This window comes from Pinus tabuliformis, chromosome J (assembly GCF_031772625.1).
Source record: "Pinus tabuliformis cultivar Carrire ecotype Pingquan chromosome J, CPIR1, whole genome shotgun sequence".
Classification (NCBI taxonomy): Eukaryota; Viridiplantae; Streptophyta; class Pinopsida; order Pinales; family Pinaceae; genus Pinus; species Pinus tabuliformis.
Genome location: NC_142295.1, coordinates 1345567583 through 1345585754, shown reverse-complemented (window position 1 = coordinate 1345585754; position 18172 = coordinate 1345567583). Strand labels below are relative to the sequence as shown.

Below are 18172 nucleotides of genomic sequence, written 5' to 3'. Positions count from 1 at the left end.
TTACATGTGGTTTCATTCTCCATCTGTAATTTAAGACAGTTTGAAATTCCTAGAAATACAAAGGCTCAACCCTCCACTCACTATTCTATGTATATCGTTCTCATGTTTTGGTTATTCTGCTTCATTTGGTACCATTGTAGTATTAGCATCTCTATAGCAGACGGTATCCAAGTTTAATGAAATATCACTAAGACTTGTGCCAAAAAATTTAGTATGTATGTCATATTGTTGCTCCTCTTCTTCATGTGGAAGGCATAAGAATTTTAGAAAAATAATGAAAATATAAAGTATGGATATGTTGGAACCCATCAATTTTCCTTTTCTGTATTTGGTAAGAGAGAAATAAAAGTCCATGGGGATAGTAATTATGTGCATGTAAAATCATGATACTACTTGGAATGACAAGCAAGCCACTAATAGTGACTCGTGGTAATTGTAGGTGGTCATAAAAATGTAAATGGACGTTTGTATCGAAGGATTTTAACAATCATTATTTGTTTCTAATTGAGATAGTTTAGGGAGCCCAATATAGAGATAAATTATAAAAAAATCCTTAGTGATTGAGTATGGTTGGGGAGGATATAAAGATGGACCAAGAAAATTGTGTATAATCATACTCAATCATTAAGGATTTTTGGTAATTCATATGCAATCTTTAAATTAATTAGGAAAATATCCTGAGAAAATAGAAAACACATTCCATCGATTGGATTTAAAATATTTGAAAAGATAGGTACTTTTGAAAATATTGATTTTATGCTTGCAAGGGCTTCCCCGTGTGGTCAACGATTGTTGATGTTGTTTGTAAAGCTGAATTGATGGTAGTAAGGCTCCAATCAGGTTGCTTCTGCTTCATCAAAGCTGCAATGCCAACTATATGTGGTGTCGCCATGCTTGTCCCTGATATCATGACAAATTCTTCTCCTTGATAATTGACTTCATCAATGCCATTAGGAGAATATGCTGCCCATATTAGAGGCCCAGGAACTAGAATATATAGCTTTGAAACATCAGTGTCCTGAAAGTTGGAATCCTTAATATCTGGCCCTCTCGAAGAATAGAATGCCACCTTAGGAGTTGTACCTTGATATATAGGCTTCAACCCATTTCCAATGGAAGTCTTAGCTCCAAACGTTATGATTTGGCCTGATGGATCCCTTATTGTTGATATAATATAGTAATCTACAAGAATATGTGTTCGATCTACTTCTTTTATAACAATTCCTAGAATTCCCACTAGAACTGGATCAAATTTAGCACCTGGAGACAGATTCTCGGAAGCCAGAATGAACCCAACTGCTCCTAAACTCTTTGCAGTTATTAACAAATGTCTTACAGATGGAGCACCATATCCAAAGTTGTATGAATATCCACAAACTAGAATGTTCCCTTGAATCATAGTCTTGTTAAAATCTTCGGGGTTTTCACAGTCACATGGATTGGATATCACAGCTTAATATTTCCATTTTGTGGTAGCTTAATATTTATTAGACCTAGGAATGTCTTAAAGAGATTCCCACTCTGAATTACAATTTTCAACAAGTTGCCATTTATCAACATTCATATCTAATAAAGAATTAGGTGTTGAGATATTGATCATATATGGTTTTTGTACATATTCACTTTCATACCAATATGTTGACTCTTCCTTTTCATCTTGTGCAACAGCTAGCAGCTCATGAATATATTCTTCCTCAGATAAATTCACATGATCTGGAATAAAATATTCAACAATTGAAAAAAATGTTTCTCTATCTTCTTCATGAACTTTGACATTCTCTTCACAATTACCTGATTCCTCAATCAAATGCACTCCAGGATCTGTGATGATTTCATCAATCCCATCCTTATGAATTGGATGATCATTTACTTGCATTTCAGTTACTTCAAAAATTTCTTCATTTTTCTGATCATCTTGATAGAGTTCAGACCCAGTTTTATCTGCTAGTGGTTTAAGCAAAGCACCTTAGGGAAGATCAATGTGTGCATTTGCTTCAAGCTGAAGATGGAGCGAGTAATTTTGTGCTTCATTTTTAAAGCTTAAGTCTTCAGAAGCAGACAAATCCTCAACAGACAGACAAGGTGGTTGTTCCAAAATGTCTAAGGTTGGGAATTCAAAAGGTTTTTCCTTAGGCAGAACTGGATGGTCCTTTTGCAATTTATTAGGAACTAGAAAGGAACAAATTGAATATTTCCCACTAGAGACATAGTTCGACACCATTTTGGAAGAGACCATAGATTCCACATTCAAAGTATCTAACATTTTATGATTTGGGGAAGTGTCAAAATCTTCAGTAAAGTCGATAGATGTGTCAAAAGATAAGCTTTCGCTAGAAACATAGTTCTACTCCAATTTGGGATAGGCCTCAGATTCCACATTTAAAACATGTAACTTTTTTGGATTTGATTTTGGCTTTTCAAACAGCTCAAAGTCTTCAGCAAAGTCAAGAGATATGTCAGAAGCTATGTTTTTTTATATCAGAGTCAGAACCTAGGATATCCTGAATGACTTCTTCACAAATTTTCCGCACATTTGTACCAACTACAACAACATGATTTTCAACATACTTCATGGCATCTTGTAGTAAAATAGAAGAATTTTGAACCCACCATGGTGATATATATTTAATATGTATTGTCATCATGGTGATATATATAATTTAATATATAGTTTTAAACTTTGTATCTGTGCCATAGTTATTATATTGTTTTAAAATGGGTATCTGCATTTGAAAACTGCGCCACCATAGTATTTAGGTTTTAACAGGTAATTTGTAACTCGAATTCTCACCATGCACATATTAATGCACCCAAATTAATTAACGTATGCACCTTTTAACCAATCAAACCTCAAAACTAAACTTTATCCTTCTTGACTGCGTTGATGTGACCACTGCCACTTTTCGAGCTCTGTGAATGCCACATGGCCAGCAAGGCCCCTTTTTCACCTATTTGCCATAAACTTCAACGGGAAATTTCTCCTTCATCTGGAGGCCAAATGTGAAACCAAGGACACTTCCAAATTCAGCACAATGAGCTCTTTAGCTTGGTGCTATTTATGGGAACATTTGAGACCTTTGAACTTGGAGAAAATTGAGGATCCTCCTGGATCATTGACTTAAGGAGACTAAAATACCTTTTCTACTCCAACTCTTGATCTTTTCATTATGAAGTTTTAAAGACTTACAAAATTAAAAACACCAATGCTAATATCACTAGCCTCTACACCCTCAATAGTCAGCAGCAGAACATTGTTGGCAATATCCCCAATGTTCTTGCTATTGAAAATTTCTTATCTGTTCGAGTATTGAAGGTAGATAGTTTTTGCCCATATTTGATTTGGCCTAAATGATGAAGCATAACATGAAATGATTGAAATTTCTTAATTTAAATCTTCCTATAAGGCATCACAACAATAATCAAAACTAAGAAAAACCATTATTTTTAAAGAAAATATTCCTATATGTCATGAGGAAATGCAATTTGTAAGAAAAGATGTTAAGGTCAAATATTGCACCTATTATCCATCTAAAATGTTTAAGGAATGGTTTCCAAATCTTGAAATAGTTAATCAATGCCTCGAGCCCATGGTGAAAAAGACAATTATAAAAACAAAAAGAGAACATCGTCATGGGAAACACTTATAAATTCATGTCCATTTTCATGAAATATCCACGTGACATCAAAGAGAAGACCAACATCATCACCACTACACAATTCAAGTCTCAACCCATGCAGATTGGATCAGATCAAACACTTCTTATCGCCAACCATCCATATGTTTAGGTTTTCAAACAATTCAAGGGAACTCACCTAAGTTGACTACAATTTATGTATTTGTATATCTATTTACGAGTCTGTATATATCGTTGTCTATCTATGTGTGTATACCTATCTATCTATCCATATGTCTATGTCTGTGAGTATAATATCCCTAAAATCTCATAATATATCCGTATTATTTCAAAATGCTTATATGAATAATGTGACATACCTTGGGGACCCTTCTCTATAGATGCCTCCAAACAATGGATTACTCATCGTTGTTTTGCTTCTGAGTTCACTAGGCAACCATATATATGCTCGATGTAATACTCCTTCACATCAAGAAAACAAAGACATAAAGTCCAATCAATACACTAAAAGAGAAATATGAGTAAAATAGTTAAATACATGATAAAAATGTAGCCTCTCAAATTGGTGTGTCAAAATCTATACATGATAAGCAACAGGTCCTTCAACACCAATGGTGCCATGAAAAATACATATTGCATGTCAGTTAAAGTGCATACAATGTCAAACAAAAGATTTGGCCAGTCTTTGCATTTAGTTTTCTATGTTATTTGACTCCAAGAAGGCTCCTTTATGGCCTTGTTAAGAATATTTTTCATTTTTTGGTATCCAATACATCTTGGAAATCACAATCTAGAAGCATATCAAGTAGAAGAGTTGGAAAAGGATGAAGAGAATTGTGAAATTTTGATGTTGTCACATCACCTACAGAATGCACTTTCAATTTCTTTCTTGAAATAAAATGCATTTTATATATATAGAGAGAGAAAGAAAGCACTACAAATACAAAAATGAAATATAGACATAAACATCCACATTTTCTAAAAAATAAAACATTTACAAAACATGTGTACACATATACATACATGGAGAACTAGAAATACAAGTATTAAACATGACATAGAGGAAATGGAAATACAAATATCTAACATGGAAAATATGCCTATATTAGATACTTGTATTTCCATGTCCTCCATATCTAATTTCCTAGTGTCATATGACTTAGCATCCATCATATTTTCTAAGGAAATTAAAAAACACGCTCATTTGCTGTACTACAAATAAAAGGATTACATATGATAACTCATCATACCAATAAAGACACAGTGAAAAGGCCTGCAAAAAGGCATTCGACAATCACAAAAAATGATTTCAAAAGGAAATTGTTAGTGGCATTAAAGAAACAAAAATAGAAGGCGTTGTCCTAATCAACGATTCACCAAATCACTTCATAAAGCAATTAATTGGATTGGGAGGATCTCTTTATCCACATCTCCATTAAAGCATCCATTGTTTATTTAAATTGAAGTGTAATATCATTATCCAAAGTTGCAAAGGGGAACAAAGCACATGGAAACAAGCAGAGAAAGGATCTGGATTATGTAATTTACTTCAGCGTCATCTCAGGATGAAGATAAATTTATTGGAAATAAGAAAAAAAAATATTCAATTATGACTAAAATAAGTTAAAGAAATTTATAAGTACAAAAAGTATTATCAATTAGGCTTATTTTTGGTGGTTGAAAAAAATGATTGTTAATATTCTGCACTTACATTCAATTCTCGCAACTGACATATTAAGTGTATATCAAATATATTATTGTAATAACTTTGTCCCTTGTTAAATAGTCTTATTCTTTGAAGATCCTACCTTTGCTATGGGATGGAAACCAGGTACTTGAATAAAGATAAAAAAGTAAGATACAAGAAGCACAAATGGGAATGCAGGAACATGATAGGAATCTCTTAAAAAGGAAAAATAAAAAGAAAAAAGCTAGATTCGTAGGAGGGCAAGGATCAAAATAAGAAGCATTAATAGGAAGAATCATTATTAACCTGAAAGAGCAGTGATGCATTCATGGATCTTTTTTCAACATCAGCGGTGAATACTAACAAGATCACGATGTGACTTAGGCAACAACTTTGTGTCCTTAATCTATCATGGGAAAGATCAAATATACTTAGTCCGGGCGAAATAGAATGGAGTTGACAACAACAAAGCAGCAAAATTGAGTTCAGCAATGCAAAATCTTGCATTGGCGTGATGTACTACCGTGCAAAAGGATTTTAATGAACTGAACCTTCAGTCGTTTATGAAATTTGAAAACAAAGAAAAGCATGAGATAGCTATAACTTGTATTTTACCTCCCAGCACCATAGACACGTTTCAGATTCATCTTCGAGAACATCAGCATCTGCTTTTGGAATTTCATAGAAAGGACATTGTCCAATAAGCAACACTAAACTTCTTACAGCTTCCAGTCTGATCTCTTCTCCTCCATTTTGATGTATTTTGTCTTTCAACTTCTCAAATATGTTGCATTAGTTTTGAGTATGGAAGCCTACTTTCTCCCAGAAATCGTAGAACAATCACATTGGTACTGTTGCTGCCCATATCCGTGATTCCATCAGAGCCTTAAGAGATATATTTTTCAAACCCTTCACTGAAATACTGGAACATTAAAGAAATTTCCTGCTTTAGACTCTAAACCTAATGTTTCCAAAAATAAAGAATGCTTTCTCTTTGACCCATTTTTCGTTGAAGGTTTACGTGACACTGGTGAAACCTTTATTTTACTGTCGCTGCTACCAGATGGCTTTACAGGACCATTGGGGTTTATAGGGGTCATCATAATATCATCGGTGCATAAAATATATTTCTCTAAAGAAGTTTTAGGCTCATTTAAGTCACCCAATCTCTTAAATTGTGTGGCTCTAGTAGAGGGATTTACATCCGATTTAATGGTACAAGATTTCAAAGGCAACAAATCTAGTTTCATGTTCTTAGACTTTGGCAACAACATTATTGTTGCTTCGGCAGCTAGACCAGGGGAACGAGATGAATGTAAAGGCGAGAGCTAAGGCTTTATGCCATCACAACTCGGCAACAAAGTGTAAAATATAGCTACTAACAGCCCAAAGATCATCAATACCGAATATTTCACAAACATAATATGATCTATTGTTTAAGATGACATACCTTGATTAACAGCGGAAGATGTAATGGCTGCCATCTACTTTGATCTGACTCCTGACTGTTCCTCTTCTTCAGAATTCGGTTTCTCTTTCTAGCCCTGTTTCTTCATGCGCTTCTTGATAGAGAAGAATGCAACTATTGCCAGGGAGAGAGAGGACCCAATCCTTTATATATCATTTAACTCTAATCTGGTACGTCCATCATATACCAATTCAACGCTTAAGATTAATGCTTTAATGCTTTAATTCTTTTAACGCTTTTAATGCTTTTAACGCTTTAATGCTTTAATCGGGTCACATTAAGATTTAGAAACTGCAGATTTCTAACATTCTCCCACTTGACCCGACTATTCATAATATTAAGTGTTGAACATCATACTATGATAAATTGCTGAGAGTTATGGCGGTTGTGCACTATTAATTCAATGCATTTCCTTCCATATACTACAATACCAGCAATCCATCAATTCATACTCATAATTTATATAAAACAGCATAATGGTCCACATAATGTCTTATATCATAATGATTAAACATAATATCTATATAAGACCTTTTCTTGTTTAAAATTACATAATATACGTACTACTATATTAAAACAAGAGACACATAATTGTATATCAGAAACACATAAAAGAGCTCAGAATGTCACACATCAATTATTATTAATACAACCAAGACCCATTCTTTGAACATGTTCCTTAAATTGTTTTGGTTGTAACCCTTTCGTCAAAGGGTCTGCAATCATAAGTTCTGTCCTGATGTGCATGATTGACACTCTTTGTTTCTGAACCTCATTTTTCACAACAAGATACTTCAGATCTATGTGTTTGGCACCTTTAGAGTACTTGTTGTTCTTTGAGAAAAATACTGCTGCAGAGTTATCACAATAAATTTTCAGCGGCTTGCTAATGGTGTCGACAACCGCAAGTCCTGAAATAAAGTTCCGCAACCATAATGCATGAATTGTGGCTTCAAAACATGCCACAAATTCTGCCTCCATAGTGGATGAAGCAACGATAGTCTGTTTCGCACTTTTCCATGATATGGCGCCTTGAGCAAACATAAACAGGTAACCAAAAGTCGATTTTCTAGTATCGATGCATCCAGCAAAATCTGAATCGCTATATCCAATCACCTCTGATTCATTGGATCTTCTATACATGAGCATGTAATCTTTCGTGCCTTGTAAGTACCTCAAAACTTTCTTTGCAGCTTGCCAATGTTCCCTTCCTGGATTACTTTGATACCTCCCTAACATACCGACCGCAAAGCTGATTTCCGGTCTAGTACAGGTTTGAGCATACATTAGGCTACCAACAACAGATGCATATGGAATTGATTCCATTTCCTTTCGTTCAACATCATTCTTAGGACATTGCATGAGATTGAATTTATCACCTTTCTGTACAGGAACTATTCCAGGTGAACACTTACTCATTCCAAATCTCTCTAGAATCCTTTCGACATATCCTTTCTGAGACAATCCCAATATTCCTTGTGATCGATCACGGAATATTTCTATTCCAATCACATAGGATGCCTCTCCCATATCTTTCATTTCAAAGTTCATTGAGAGAAATTCCTTAGTCTCATGCAATATACTTAAATTATTTGCAGCAAGCAAGATGTCATCAACATAAAGGACCAGAAAAATAAACTTGCTCCCACTGATCTTTTGGTATATACAGTGATCAACCGTATTTTCCTTAAAACCAAAAGATGTAATAATGGTATTGAACTTAATATACCATTGCCGGGATGCTTGTTTAAGCCCATATATTGACTTCTTAAGTTTACACACCAATTGTTCTTTACCTTCTACAGAAAAACCCTCAGGTTGATCCATATAAACATCCTCATCAAGATCTCCATTCAGAAAGGTTGTTTTCACATCCATTTGATGCAACTCCAAATCATAATGAGCTACTAATGCCATTATTATTCTTAGTGAGTCCTTTTTCGAAACAGGAGAAAATGTCTCCTTGTAATCAACACCATCTTTCTGAGTGTAACCCTTAGCAACAAGTCTAGCTTTATACCGTTCGATATTACCACTAGAGTCGTGTTTGGTTTTAAAAACCCATTTGCATCCGACTCTTTTACAGCCATGTGGTAACTCAACGAGATCCCAAACTTCATTATGTTGCATGGATTTCATTTCTTCTTTCATGGCATTAATCCATTCCTTTGACTCTTTACTTTCTACAGCATGTGAAAATGAAACTGGATCCTTATTGATTCCAATATCATAATCTGATTCTTGCATATAAACCACATAATCATTAGAAATAGCTGACCTACGATTTCTTTGAGGTCTTCTTAATGCTACTTGTTGTGGTTCATGCATATCAGTATTATGTAAGTCATTTCCTTCAGGAAGTACTTCTTCATTTATATGTTGTTCATTATCATCATGCTGTTCTACAACAGCTGGAACAACATTTGGAGTAATAGTATATGGAGGAACTATTCTAGGCAATGTAACATTTACCCTTGTTTCCTTTATTTCTACTATTTATCTTCTAGTACTCCCACTGACTTCACCATTCTCAATGATTCTTGCATTACCAGTTTCTACAATTCTTGGACTATGATTAGGACAGTAAAACACATACCCTTTAGATTTCTCAGGGTAACCTAAAAAATACCCACTGATCGTTCGAGAATCTAATTTCTTTTCATGTGGATTATAAATTCTCGCTTCCGCTGGACAACCCCAAACATGCAGGTGTCTTAAGCTAGGTTTCCTGTTAGTCCATAACTCAAAAGGAGTCTTTTGAACAGCTTTACTAGGAACCCTATTCAACAAATAGTTAGCGGTTTTGAGAGCATACGACCACAAATTCTTAGGTAGTGTAGAATCTGACATCATACTCCTAATCATATCCATTAACGTCCTATTGCGCCTTTCTGCTACACCATTTTGCTATGGTGTACCTGGCATTGTGTATTGCGCACATATGCCATGACTTTCGAGGAATTTTGCAAATGGACCTGGACACTGGCCTGACTCATTATATTTACCATAATATTCACCACCTCTATCAGACCTTATGATTTTCACCTTTTTATCTAATTGCCTCTCAACTTCCTTTACAAACGTCTCAAGGACATTCACAGATTGAGATTTTTCATGAAGCAAATAGACATAACCATAACGGGAAAAATCGTCAATGAAAGTGATGAAATACTTTTCTCCATTAAAGGCTGGAGTGTCCATAGGTCCGCAAATATCAGTGTGTATTATTTCAAGAAGCTGGCTGCTTCTAGTGGCTCCTTTCTTATTATGTTTGGTTTGTTTACCTTTAATACAATCCACACATAATTCTAGATCACTAAAGTCCAAATTTGACAAAATTTCATTACTTACTAATCTCATCATTCTTTCTTTGGATATATGACCTAGTCGTTTATGCCACAAGAAAGCAGAATTTTCATTCAACCTGCTACGTTTACATCCAACATTATTTACTACATTCAACAAGGAATTCACATAAGTGTCATTCAGTTTCAATTTATATAAACCATCAATTAGAATACCAGAACCAACATTATCAGTATTCTTATATAAATCAAAACAGCCAGATCCAAACATACATCTAAAACCAGAATTATCCAACTTACTTACGGAAATAAGGTTTCTAGATAATGAAGGTACATAAAGGGTACTGTATAAGTCTAATATATATCCACTTTCTAGAATTAGACGATAAGTCCCAATGCCTTCAATTGAAGATTTCATTCCGTTTCCCATAAAGAGAAAACGATCTTCATTTGGATTTATGGTTCGGATCGTAAGAAATCCCTGCATATTGTTGGAAACATGAGTTGTAGCACCAGTATCAAGCCACCATGTATTAATAGGAACTTCAACTAAATTTGATTCAAAACATACGAAAGATAGATAACCTGCAAATCAAAAATGAAATAACTATAAGCTCATAACTATCGCGATTCAGATGTAGACATAATAGTATAATATAGCACTCCTTTGGGTAGATACTATCTTATACTTAACATAATTAAATACCAAAACATAAGTAGGTAATAAATATATTCAATTAAATAGAACTGACATCTTTGGATGATCAATATTTATTTAATCAAAATATCTATCAAACCTCATCATGTCAACTAGTTATAGAGCAAGACTTTCCTTTGGGTAAGTTCTCAGGTTCTATCATTAGTGATGCCAGTTCTTAATTGGTATTATTATAACTGGCAATTTCTATCAATAATCATTATGTCACTTATGCACTAAATGATTATTCTGATTTTGACCACTTTGGTGATTAACAAAATCATAAATCTCATGTGCATAAATAATTTATAACACATACCTTATGCAAAACAATCAGTCATAGAGCAATTACTTTTATGCCTAAAATTTCAAACAATTATTTTGGATTTCCATTACTGGAAAGGCATACGAATGCGTCATTCAAACAACAGACTGGACTTTCATTACCGGATCGAGATTCTTTATGCCGGAAACACATGAACGGTTCATTCAAACAACAGATTGGACATGCATTTCCGAAAAGGCATTCTTTATTTCACTGCAAGTGTAACACTGTCAATTACAGCATTTCAACTGTTGAAATTCGTCCATCTTCAACTACGAAACCTTTTAGGACAGATAAAGGCAAATTTTATGCAGCCTTTTGTTTCATTTAAACACTAGCACACTTACAACCTTTTTTACAGAATAAATTTGAATCATTACGCCTTAGACACATACAACACGAACCAAAAAGACTATGCTTAAGGCTAAACATTCCGAAAAGTGTAAATATTTCGTGAGAACGAGACAATACTCAGAAAACTAAACTCTTAAAAACCGAATCCGAATAGCGGCCATAGAGCTGTGCAAATTACGGAAAAAAACAAACATGAGAACAAATTGATCACGAATCTTAACCCACGAGGATGAAACACAATATTTTCCATCTTATAACGACTGCGCTCCTTCCGTTTGTGGCAATTCCACTATCCGAAGTCCCTTTGGAAGATGTGGCCGAGTATATGTTGATTGCGTAGACAATCACACGGTTAAATTTTACGATATAGATGGTAGAGATGATCCCAGAGTGATGGGAGACTTCCTTGGCACAGTAATGGGAGATATGATGGAATCCTCTTACTCCACACAAACCGTGCAAATCGCACAACATATAGGGCATTCCCCACAACCGATTTTTCTAACAGAAATCATGGAAAACGGTTATTTGTTCAGTCTTTCGAATGCATACACAGAGGGATCACTTTATAAGTGCACACAACGACCTAGGGAAATCAATGAAAACATGACGTGGCTAGACTGGGGAGAAACCCATACCCACTACTTATTTCACCGTGGTTCAGGGAACATAAATGAGTCAAGCATTAATTCAAGCTGCATCTGGTATTGTTATCTTGATTAATCCATTTGGATGAAAGCGCTTGAATCAAAAGGCCGACACGCAAATATGGGGTTTATGTGTCACCATAGAGGACAGCGTATTTTCGTCAAGCCATGAACATATCAATTGCATAGGAAATATTCAGTTATTGATTGGTGGCTCTGATACCAAATGTAAAATATAGCTACTAACAGCCCAAAGATCATCAATACCGAATATTTCACAAACATAATATGATCTATTGTTTAAGATGACATACCTTGATTAACAGCGGAAGATGTAATGGCTGCCATCTACTTTGATCTGACTCCTGACTGTTCCTCTTCTTCAGAATTCGGTTTCTCTTTCTAGCCCTGTTTCTTCATGCGCTTCTTGATGGAGAAGAATGCAACTATTTCCAGGGAGAGAGAGGACCCAATCCTTTATATATCATTTAACTCTAATCTGGTACGTCCATCATATACCAATTCAACGCTTAAGATTAATGCTTTAATGCTTTAATGCTTTTAACGCTTTTAATGCTTTTAACGCTTTAATGCTTTAATCGGGTCACATTAAGATTTAGAAACTGCAGATTTCTAACACAAAGTTACAACGTTTTTCGGTGGTCGCCAAGGATATTTTATAGGAAGAGACTCCTTTTTGTTTCATTTGCAGTTGGGAGGGGAATTTAAATTGTTTTTTGGAGGTCAACCATGAGATTTAGATGAAGGAACAACTTCAGCCATCGTGTAAAGGCCTAGATACCAATTTGGATTTCAGAAAAGCAGCCATGGCAGGAGCAAGCCTATTAAAAAATTGAGATAATTTATTACTCAGAAGGGCTTGCATACCTGATATTCGTAATTTATTGTGATTTCTTGGGTGAATCCTTTCACAACAGCTGGGAGTGGAATTAACAGAGTGCCAAGGATTGCATGTGCAAAATCATATCTTTCTAAAATATCAATATTTAACTTCCAATCCCTACAAATGCACATCCACAGAATCGGTGAAGTATCAAAAACTTGATTCAACGTCTGAATTGAGCAATGAAACACCCTGAGATCTCAAATTTCATGGTACTGCGCTCTCTGTGGCCTCAACCCCTGCCGTGAATAGGCCTCCTTAATTTAGATAGAATGGGCATTCAGCGTGATCACAATGGCGAGCCAAAAAAAAAAGGTATCAGAAGTTTGACGATATGAGAAGATTGCGGGAAATGCAGATGGGTAAATGGAGAAATTGGGTTCCCTCTAAAATGTTGTCCCATTTAAAATTCCCGCCGATATTTTAACTTTGCCACTAGACTTTCCAAACTTTCTAATATTTAAATATTTACCACCATTGTCACACCACTGGCACTACGGAGATCCATGACAAGAATTACTCTAAAGTAAACCAGCATGACCATGGGTTTGATTCTTCCACCCTTAATGTCACGCCGCTACATCTGCGGTGGTCTTTCAACTGCTTATAGCGAGGTGCAGCACCACCGAACACTTTCTTTTCACCAATACTTATGTTCGTGGACTACGCCTAATTCACTTTCTCCTACTTAGTTTGTGTTTCGCAACCAAGTATTATTATGTTTAGCCTTTATACCAATGAACACCATACTCATTCATTATCAACAGCAATTATAAACGAAGAAGACAATTGCACAGTATAAAGGGACGAGCAACTCGGTGGTCTTTCAACCGCTTATAGCGAGGTGCAGCACCACCGAACACTTTCTTTTCACCAATACTTATGTTCGTGGACTACGCCTAATTCACTTTCTCCTACTTAGTTTGTGTTTCGCAACCAAGTATTATTATGTTTAGCCTTTATACCAATGAACACCCATACTCATTCATTATCAAAAGCAATTATAAACGAAGAAGACAATTGCACAATATAAAGGGATGGGCAACTCGGTGGTCTTTCAACCGCTTATAGCGAGGTGCAGCACCACCGAACACTTTCTTTTCACCAATACTTATGTTCGTGGACTACGCCTAATTCACTTTCTCCTACTTAGTTTGTGTTTCGCAACCAAGTATTATTATGTTTAGCCTTTATACCAATGAACACCCATACTCATTCATTATCAACAGCAATTATAAACAAAGAAGACAATTGCATAGTATAAAGGGACAGGCAACTCTCTGCAATATGAGTCTGCTCGAATCAATATAATATATAATATTCACTTTTACAATGTACAAGCTAAATCTTGGGAAACCCCAAATTTACACTTAGTCAATTTTCACAACTTCGGCAAACTCGGTTTCCCAGCTCGTCAGCGCCTCCGCATACTCACCGCACGACTCTCCAACCCGTCGTTCACCTCGTCGCACGTCTTCGCCGATTCAATCTTCATTTGGTCGCAAACGCCCAAACCGTGTATCTCTGCCCACACGTAGTCCCGCTTGCCAACCTTGACAAATGCCCAAATCGTATGAACAGCGTGTAGTACCGCCTGCCCAACTCCACGACCTCCGGTTCCAACCTTCGTTCACCTTCGTGCACACTTACACGGTGGGCGGGCGCTCACCCGAGTCACTAAGACACCCACGCCAAGTCGTCGCACAAAACAGGCGCCACACGTTCACCGTGCACGCCTTGCCCAACCACCGGGCGCACCCTCGCCTGCACCTTCGCCCAACACCAAGCACGATTTTCCTTCACCGTGCGTTCACCCAAGACCGGCACATGAGATGTGCGCCTCCCCTCTTGAACTGCGCACTAGAAAACTGCGCACTTCTTCCTTAGAGTGAAGATGAGTGTGATCGAATGATGCTCAAATGAGCTACATGCATTTGCAACTTATACCAAGTGTAGGGCGTAGTCAGCTGCCCAGCCGACTCACCCAACGCCCCTTTCTCCATCACAAATGCTCCACTATACACTGTTGGCTTTGCCTTCCATCGTAGGTCGGCCTCCATAACATATCGCCCATGCCATCACGCATATAAACATGCCCAGCTCCTTTATCTTATGTGCACTACTCATAACCGCAGCTCGTGCACTTCGACCGAACGTTCGCACTTCGTCTAAAACGCGCGCTCACCCACAGTCGCCCGTTGCCCGAACGTGTCGCACATCAGGTGGAGACCTCGGGACGTTACATCCTCCTCCACCTGAAATCATTGTCGTCCTCGACAACATATCATCCTGGTAGCCATCCACCAAGATCATCAATATCCATGATGTCAACTCCTCCACATACTGCAACATCCCTGCAACATATGTAGAACCACCATCTCCATCATGTCTCGCCTCGGCAACCATCTGTCACCAAGATCACCATACCAAGGTATACACCTCATCGGTATGTCATACATCAGAGATCATCTCAATCCATGATCATCGACCACCCTGTCACAATCTCCACATGCTGCTCTCCATCATGGAAGGCTGGTCCCTCCATCCAAGCTACATGCCCACTGCAACATCTCGTGTCGACCTCATCATGTGTCATCATGTGAACCACTTTCATGATACTCCAACACAATGCTAACACATCTCTGCACACTGCATGCCCCCATGTTTGAACTAGTTGGGTAGCTAGTCCAACTGTCACGCTCAAACCATGAGAGTGAACATCCTCATGCCATCATCAACTATTTCTCTGAACATCCCGTCACATCATCAACTCGATCAAGAATCCATCTCCATATAAGTAAGCCATGCTCAGGCCCATGAAGTAGTCCTCATCCCATCTGCAACATGTTGTCCATGATGTTTGGTGTCAATGTGCTACATGAAATCAGCAACATCTATCCCAACATCATCTATATGTGTATCTCCTCAATATGAAGAGATCATCTCATCAATCTCCAACTGTCAGCGTGCCACATCCAGGTCCATGAAGCAACCTCCATCATATCTGCAATGTGTCATCCTAAAGTCTGCCATAGAAACAAGTATGCACTTGTCTCATCTATCCATGTGCTGCCCATGATCATAGATCAATCAGCTCCCATGTCAAAAGGTAGTTGAGTCTCGGCTCAACCCATGTCCAAGTGTTGCCACCAAGGCATCATCATCGTTGTAACTCCATTGCTCCAAAGTGTCTCATATCGATCCTCCACATTAAGTCACTCTTCCAAGCCAGGCCCATACATGTACTTGGAAGTATGCACCCCATCCTGCATCAAAGTCTCTGACCTCAGCTTCTTAATGCATCAAATCCTCTAAGTCCACCATGTATGAAGTCCCCAAAAGTCACAACAATCTCATGTCATCATGAGCTCCATAAGTCATCCCCAACCAACACCTCAGCAAGCATACAAGTCTCGACCCAAAGGTCTCTGCAAGATGCCTCAGCTCTCCATGTAGTAGGAATGCTCCACAGTCTGCTCACAACTCCATCCAAGTCCATGGTCCTGTTGCACAAGAGTGTACAACCTCTCCATCGGCTCATAAGTAATAAGTCTCCATGTCACACTAGCAAATCCATCTGCACAACATCCCTACCCTGGCACTCCTCATTGGATGCCCATAAGTGACACCTCTACAAGTGCTCCCGCATAATGTCCCTGCATAAGACTGCCATGCTCCATGTCTCCAACCTGATGTCCATGATTAAGTTGCCATGTAATCCAACCAAGTAGACCCATCACAACAATCAGTCATCCTCATCCAAGTCTGCAATCTTCGGTCTAGTGAACTCGGTCACCCAACCATATCATCATCACATGAGTCTCTCCATCATAGCTCCCCCACTGAAGGTTCCACCAAGACTTGCTCTTGGTCTCGGCCATGAGAAGTCCACCCAAGCAACTCAAGTGTGTGCCCTTCAACCTGTCCATGAGTCATGCTGGGCACTTAGCCAATTTTCCATGTGGCTAAAGCATGACCCATTCCTCCACAACGATCATCATGTTCCTCCCTTGTCACGGGCCTTTGTACCTTCTACCATAAGGTCACAAACAACCCCAACAAGTCCTGCAACAGTCAACAATCCTTGCTTCTCCATACAAGGTCTCATCATAGTCATCCATGGTAAGATGCTCCATAGCATTGGCAACCTGACTTTGCCCTTCCCTGCGTACGGTCCATCTACCAAATGATCAAGTGAAACACAAGTATCAATACTTACTTCATCATCATGAGGCTCCTCCATGTGAGTATCCTCATTCATCCATGTCTGCAAACTGCACGATCCTGGTCCAACTTGATCAATCTCAAGTTCATCCTCCATCGTTGTCACATCTGCAACATTCTCAATCATCACGGCTTCCTCTTCCTTGTTAGCACAATTTGCAGCTTCATCTTGCTCCATTGTCCAACCAAGTTGAAGAAGTTCGTCTTCAACATTTCTTTCCAAGACTTCAAGCTTCTCTCGAATCTGGGGATTCTCTTCTTTCATCTGCTTCAACCTGTATAAGGTAAGCAAGAGCTTCCCTGCCATGCCTTGTCGTTCATCTTGGTCCAAGCACTAAGCTTCACCTCTGCTAAACCTGTTTCACCATTCACCAGCTTCACCAAGTTCCCTGCAACCATGAACCGTCCCTTGTTCCACTTGTATGTGAAACTAGCTTCCTTCACCTGCAAGTGCCTGCTTCCACTGTCATCAACTATCAAGCTTCCAAGTGTACCCACACCTGCACTTCGTCACGAGCAACCCTGCTCTAACACCAACTCCAACCGAGCTCTGATACCAACTGTCATGCCCCTACACCTGCAGTGGTCTTTCAACCGCTTATAGCGAGGTGCGGCACCACCAAACACTTTCTTTTCACCAATACTTATGTTCGTGGACTACGCCTAATTCACTTTCTCCTACTTAGTTTGTGTTTCACAACCAAGTATTATTATGTTTAGCCTTTATACCAATGAACACCCATACTCATTCATTATCAACATCAATTATAAACGAAGAAGACAATTGCACAGTATAAAGGGAGGGGCAACTCCCTGCCATATGAGTCTGCCCGAATCAATATAATATATAATCTTCACTTTTACAATGTACAAGCTAAATCTTGGGAAGCCCCAACTTTACACTTAGTCAATTTTCACAACTTCGG

The 18172-nt window shown here is 37.8% G+C and overlaps 2 pseudogenes; both read right to left on the bottom strand.

Moving 5' to 3' along the window:
* Nucleotides 1-754: 754 nt before the first annotated feature.
* On the bottom strand, nt 755-1399 carry LOC149232362 (subtilisin-like protease SBT2.5 pseudogene; annotated as a pseudogene).
* A 105-nt stretch (nt 1400-1504) lies between these two features.
* Nucleotides 1505-2642, bottom strand: LOC149232361 (uncharacterized; annotated as a pseudogene).
* Nucleotides 2643-18172: the final 15530 nt, after the last annotated feature.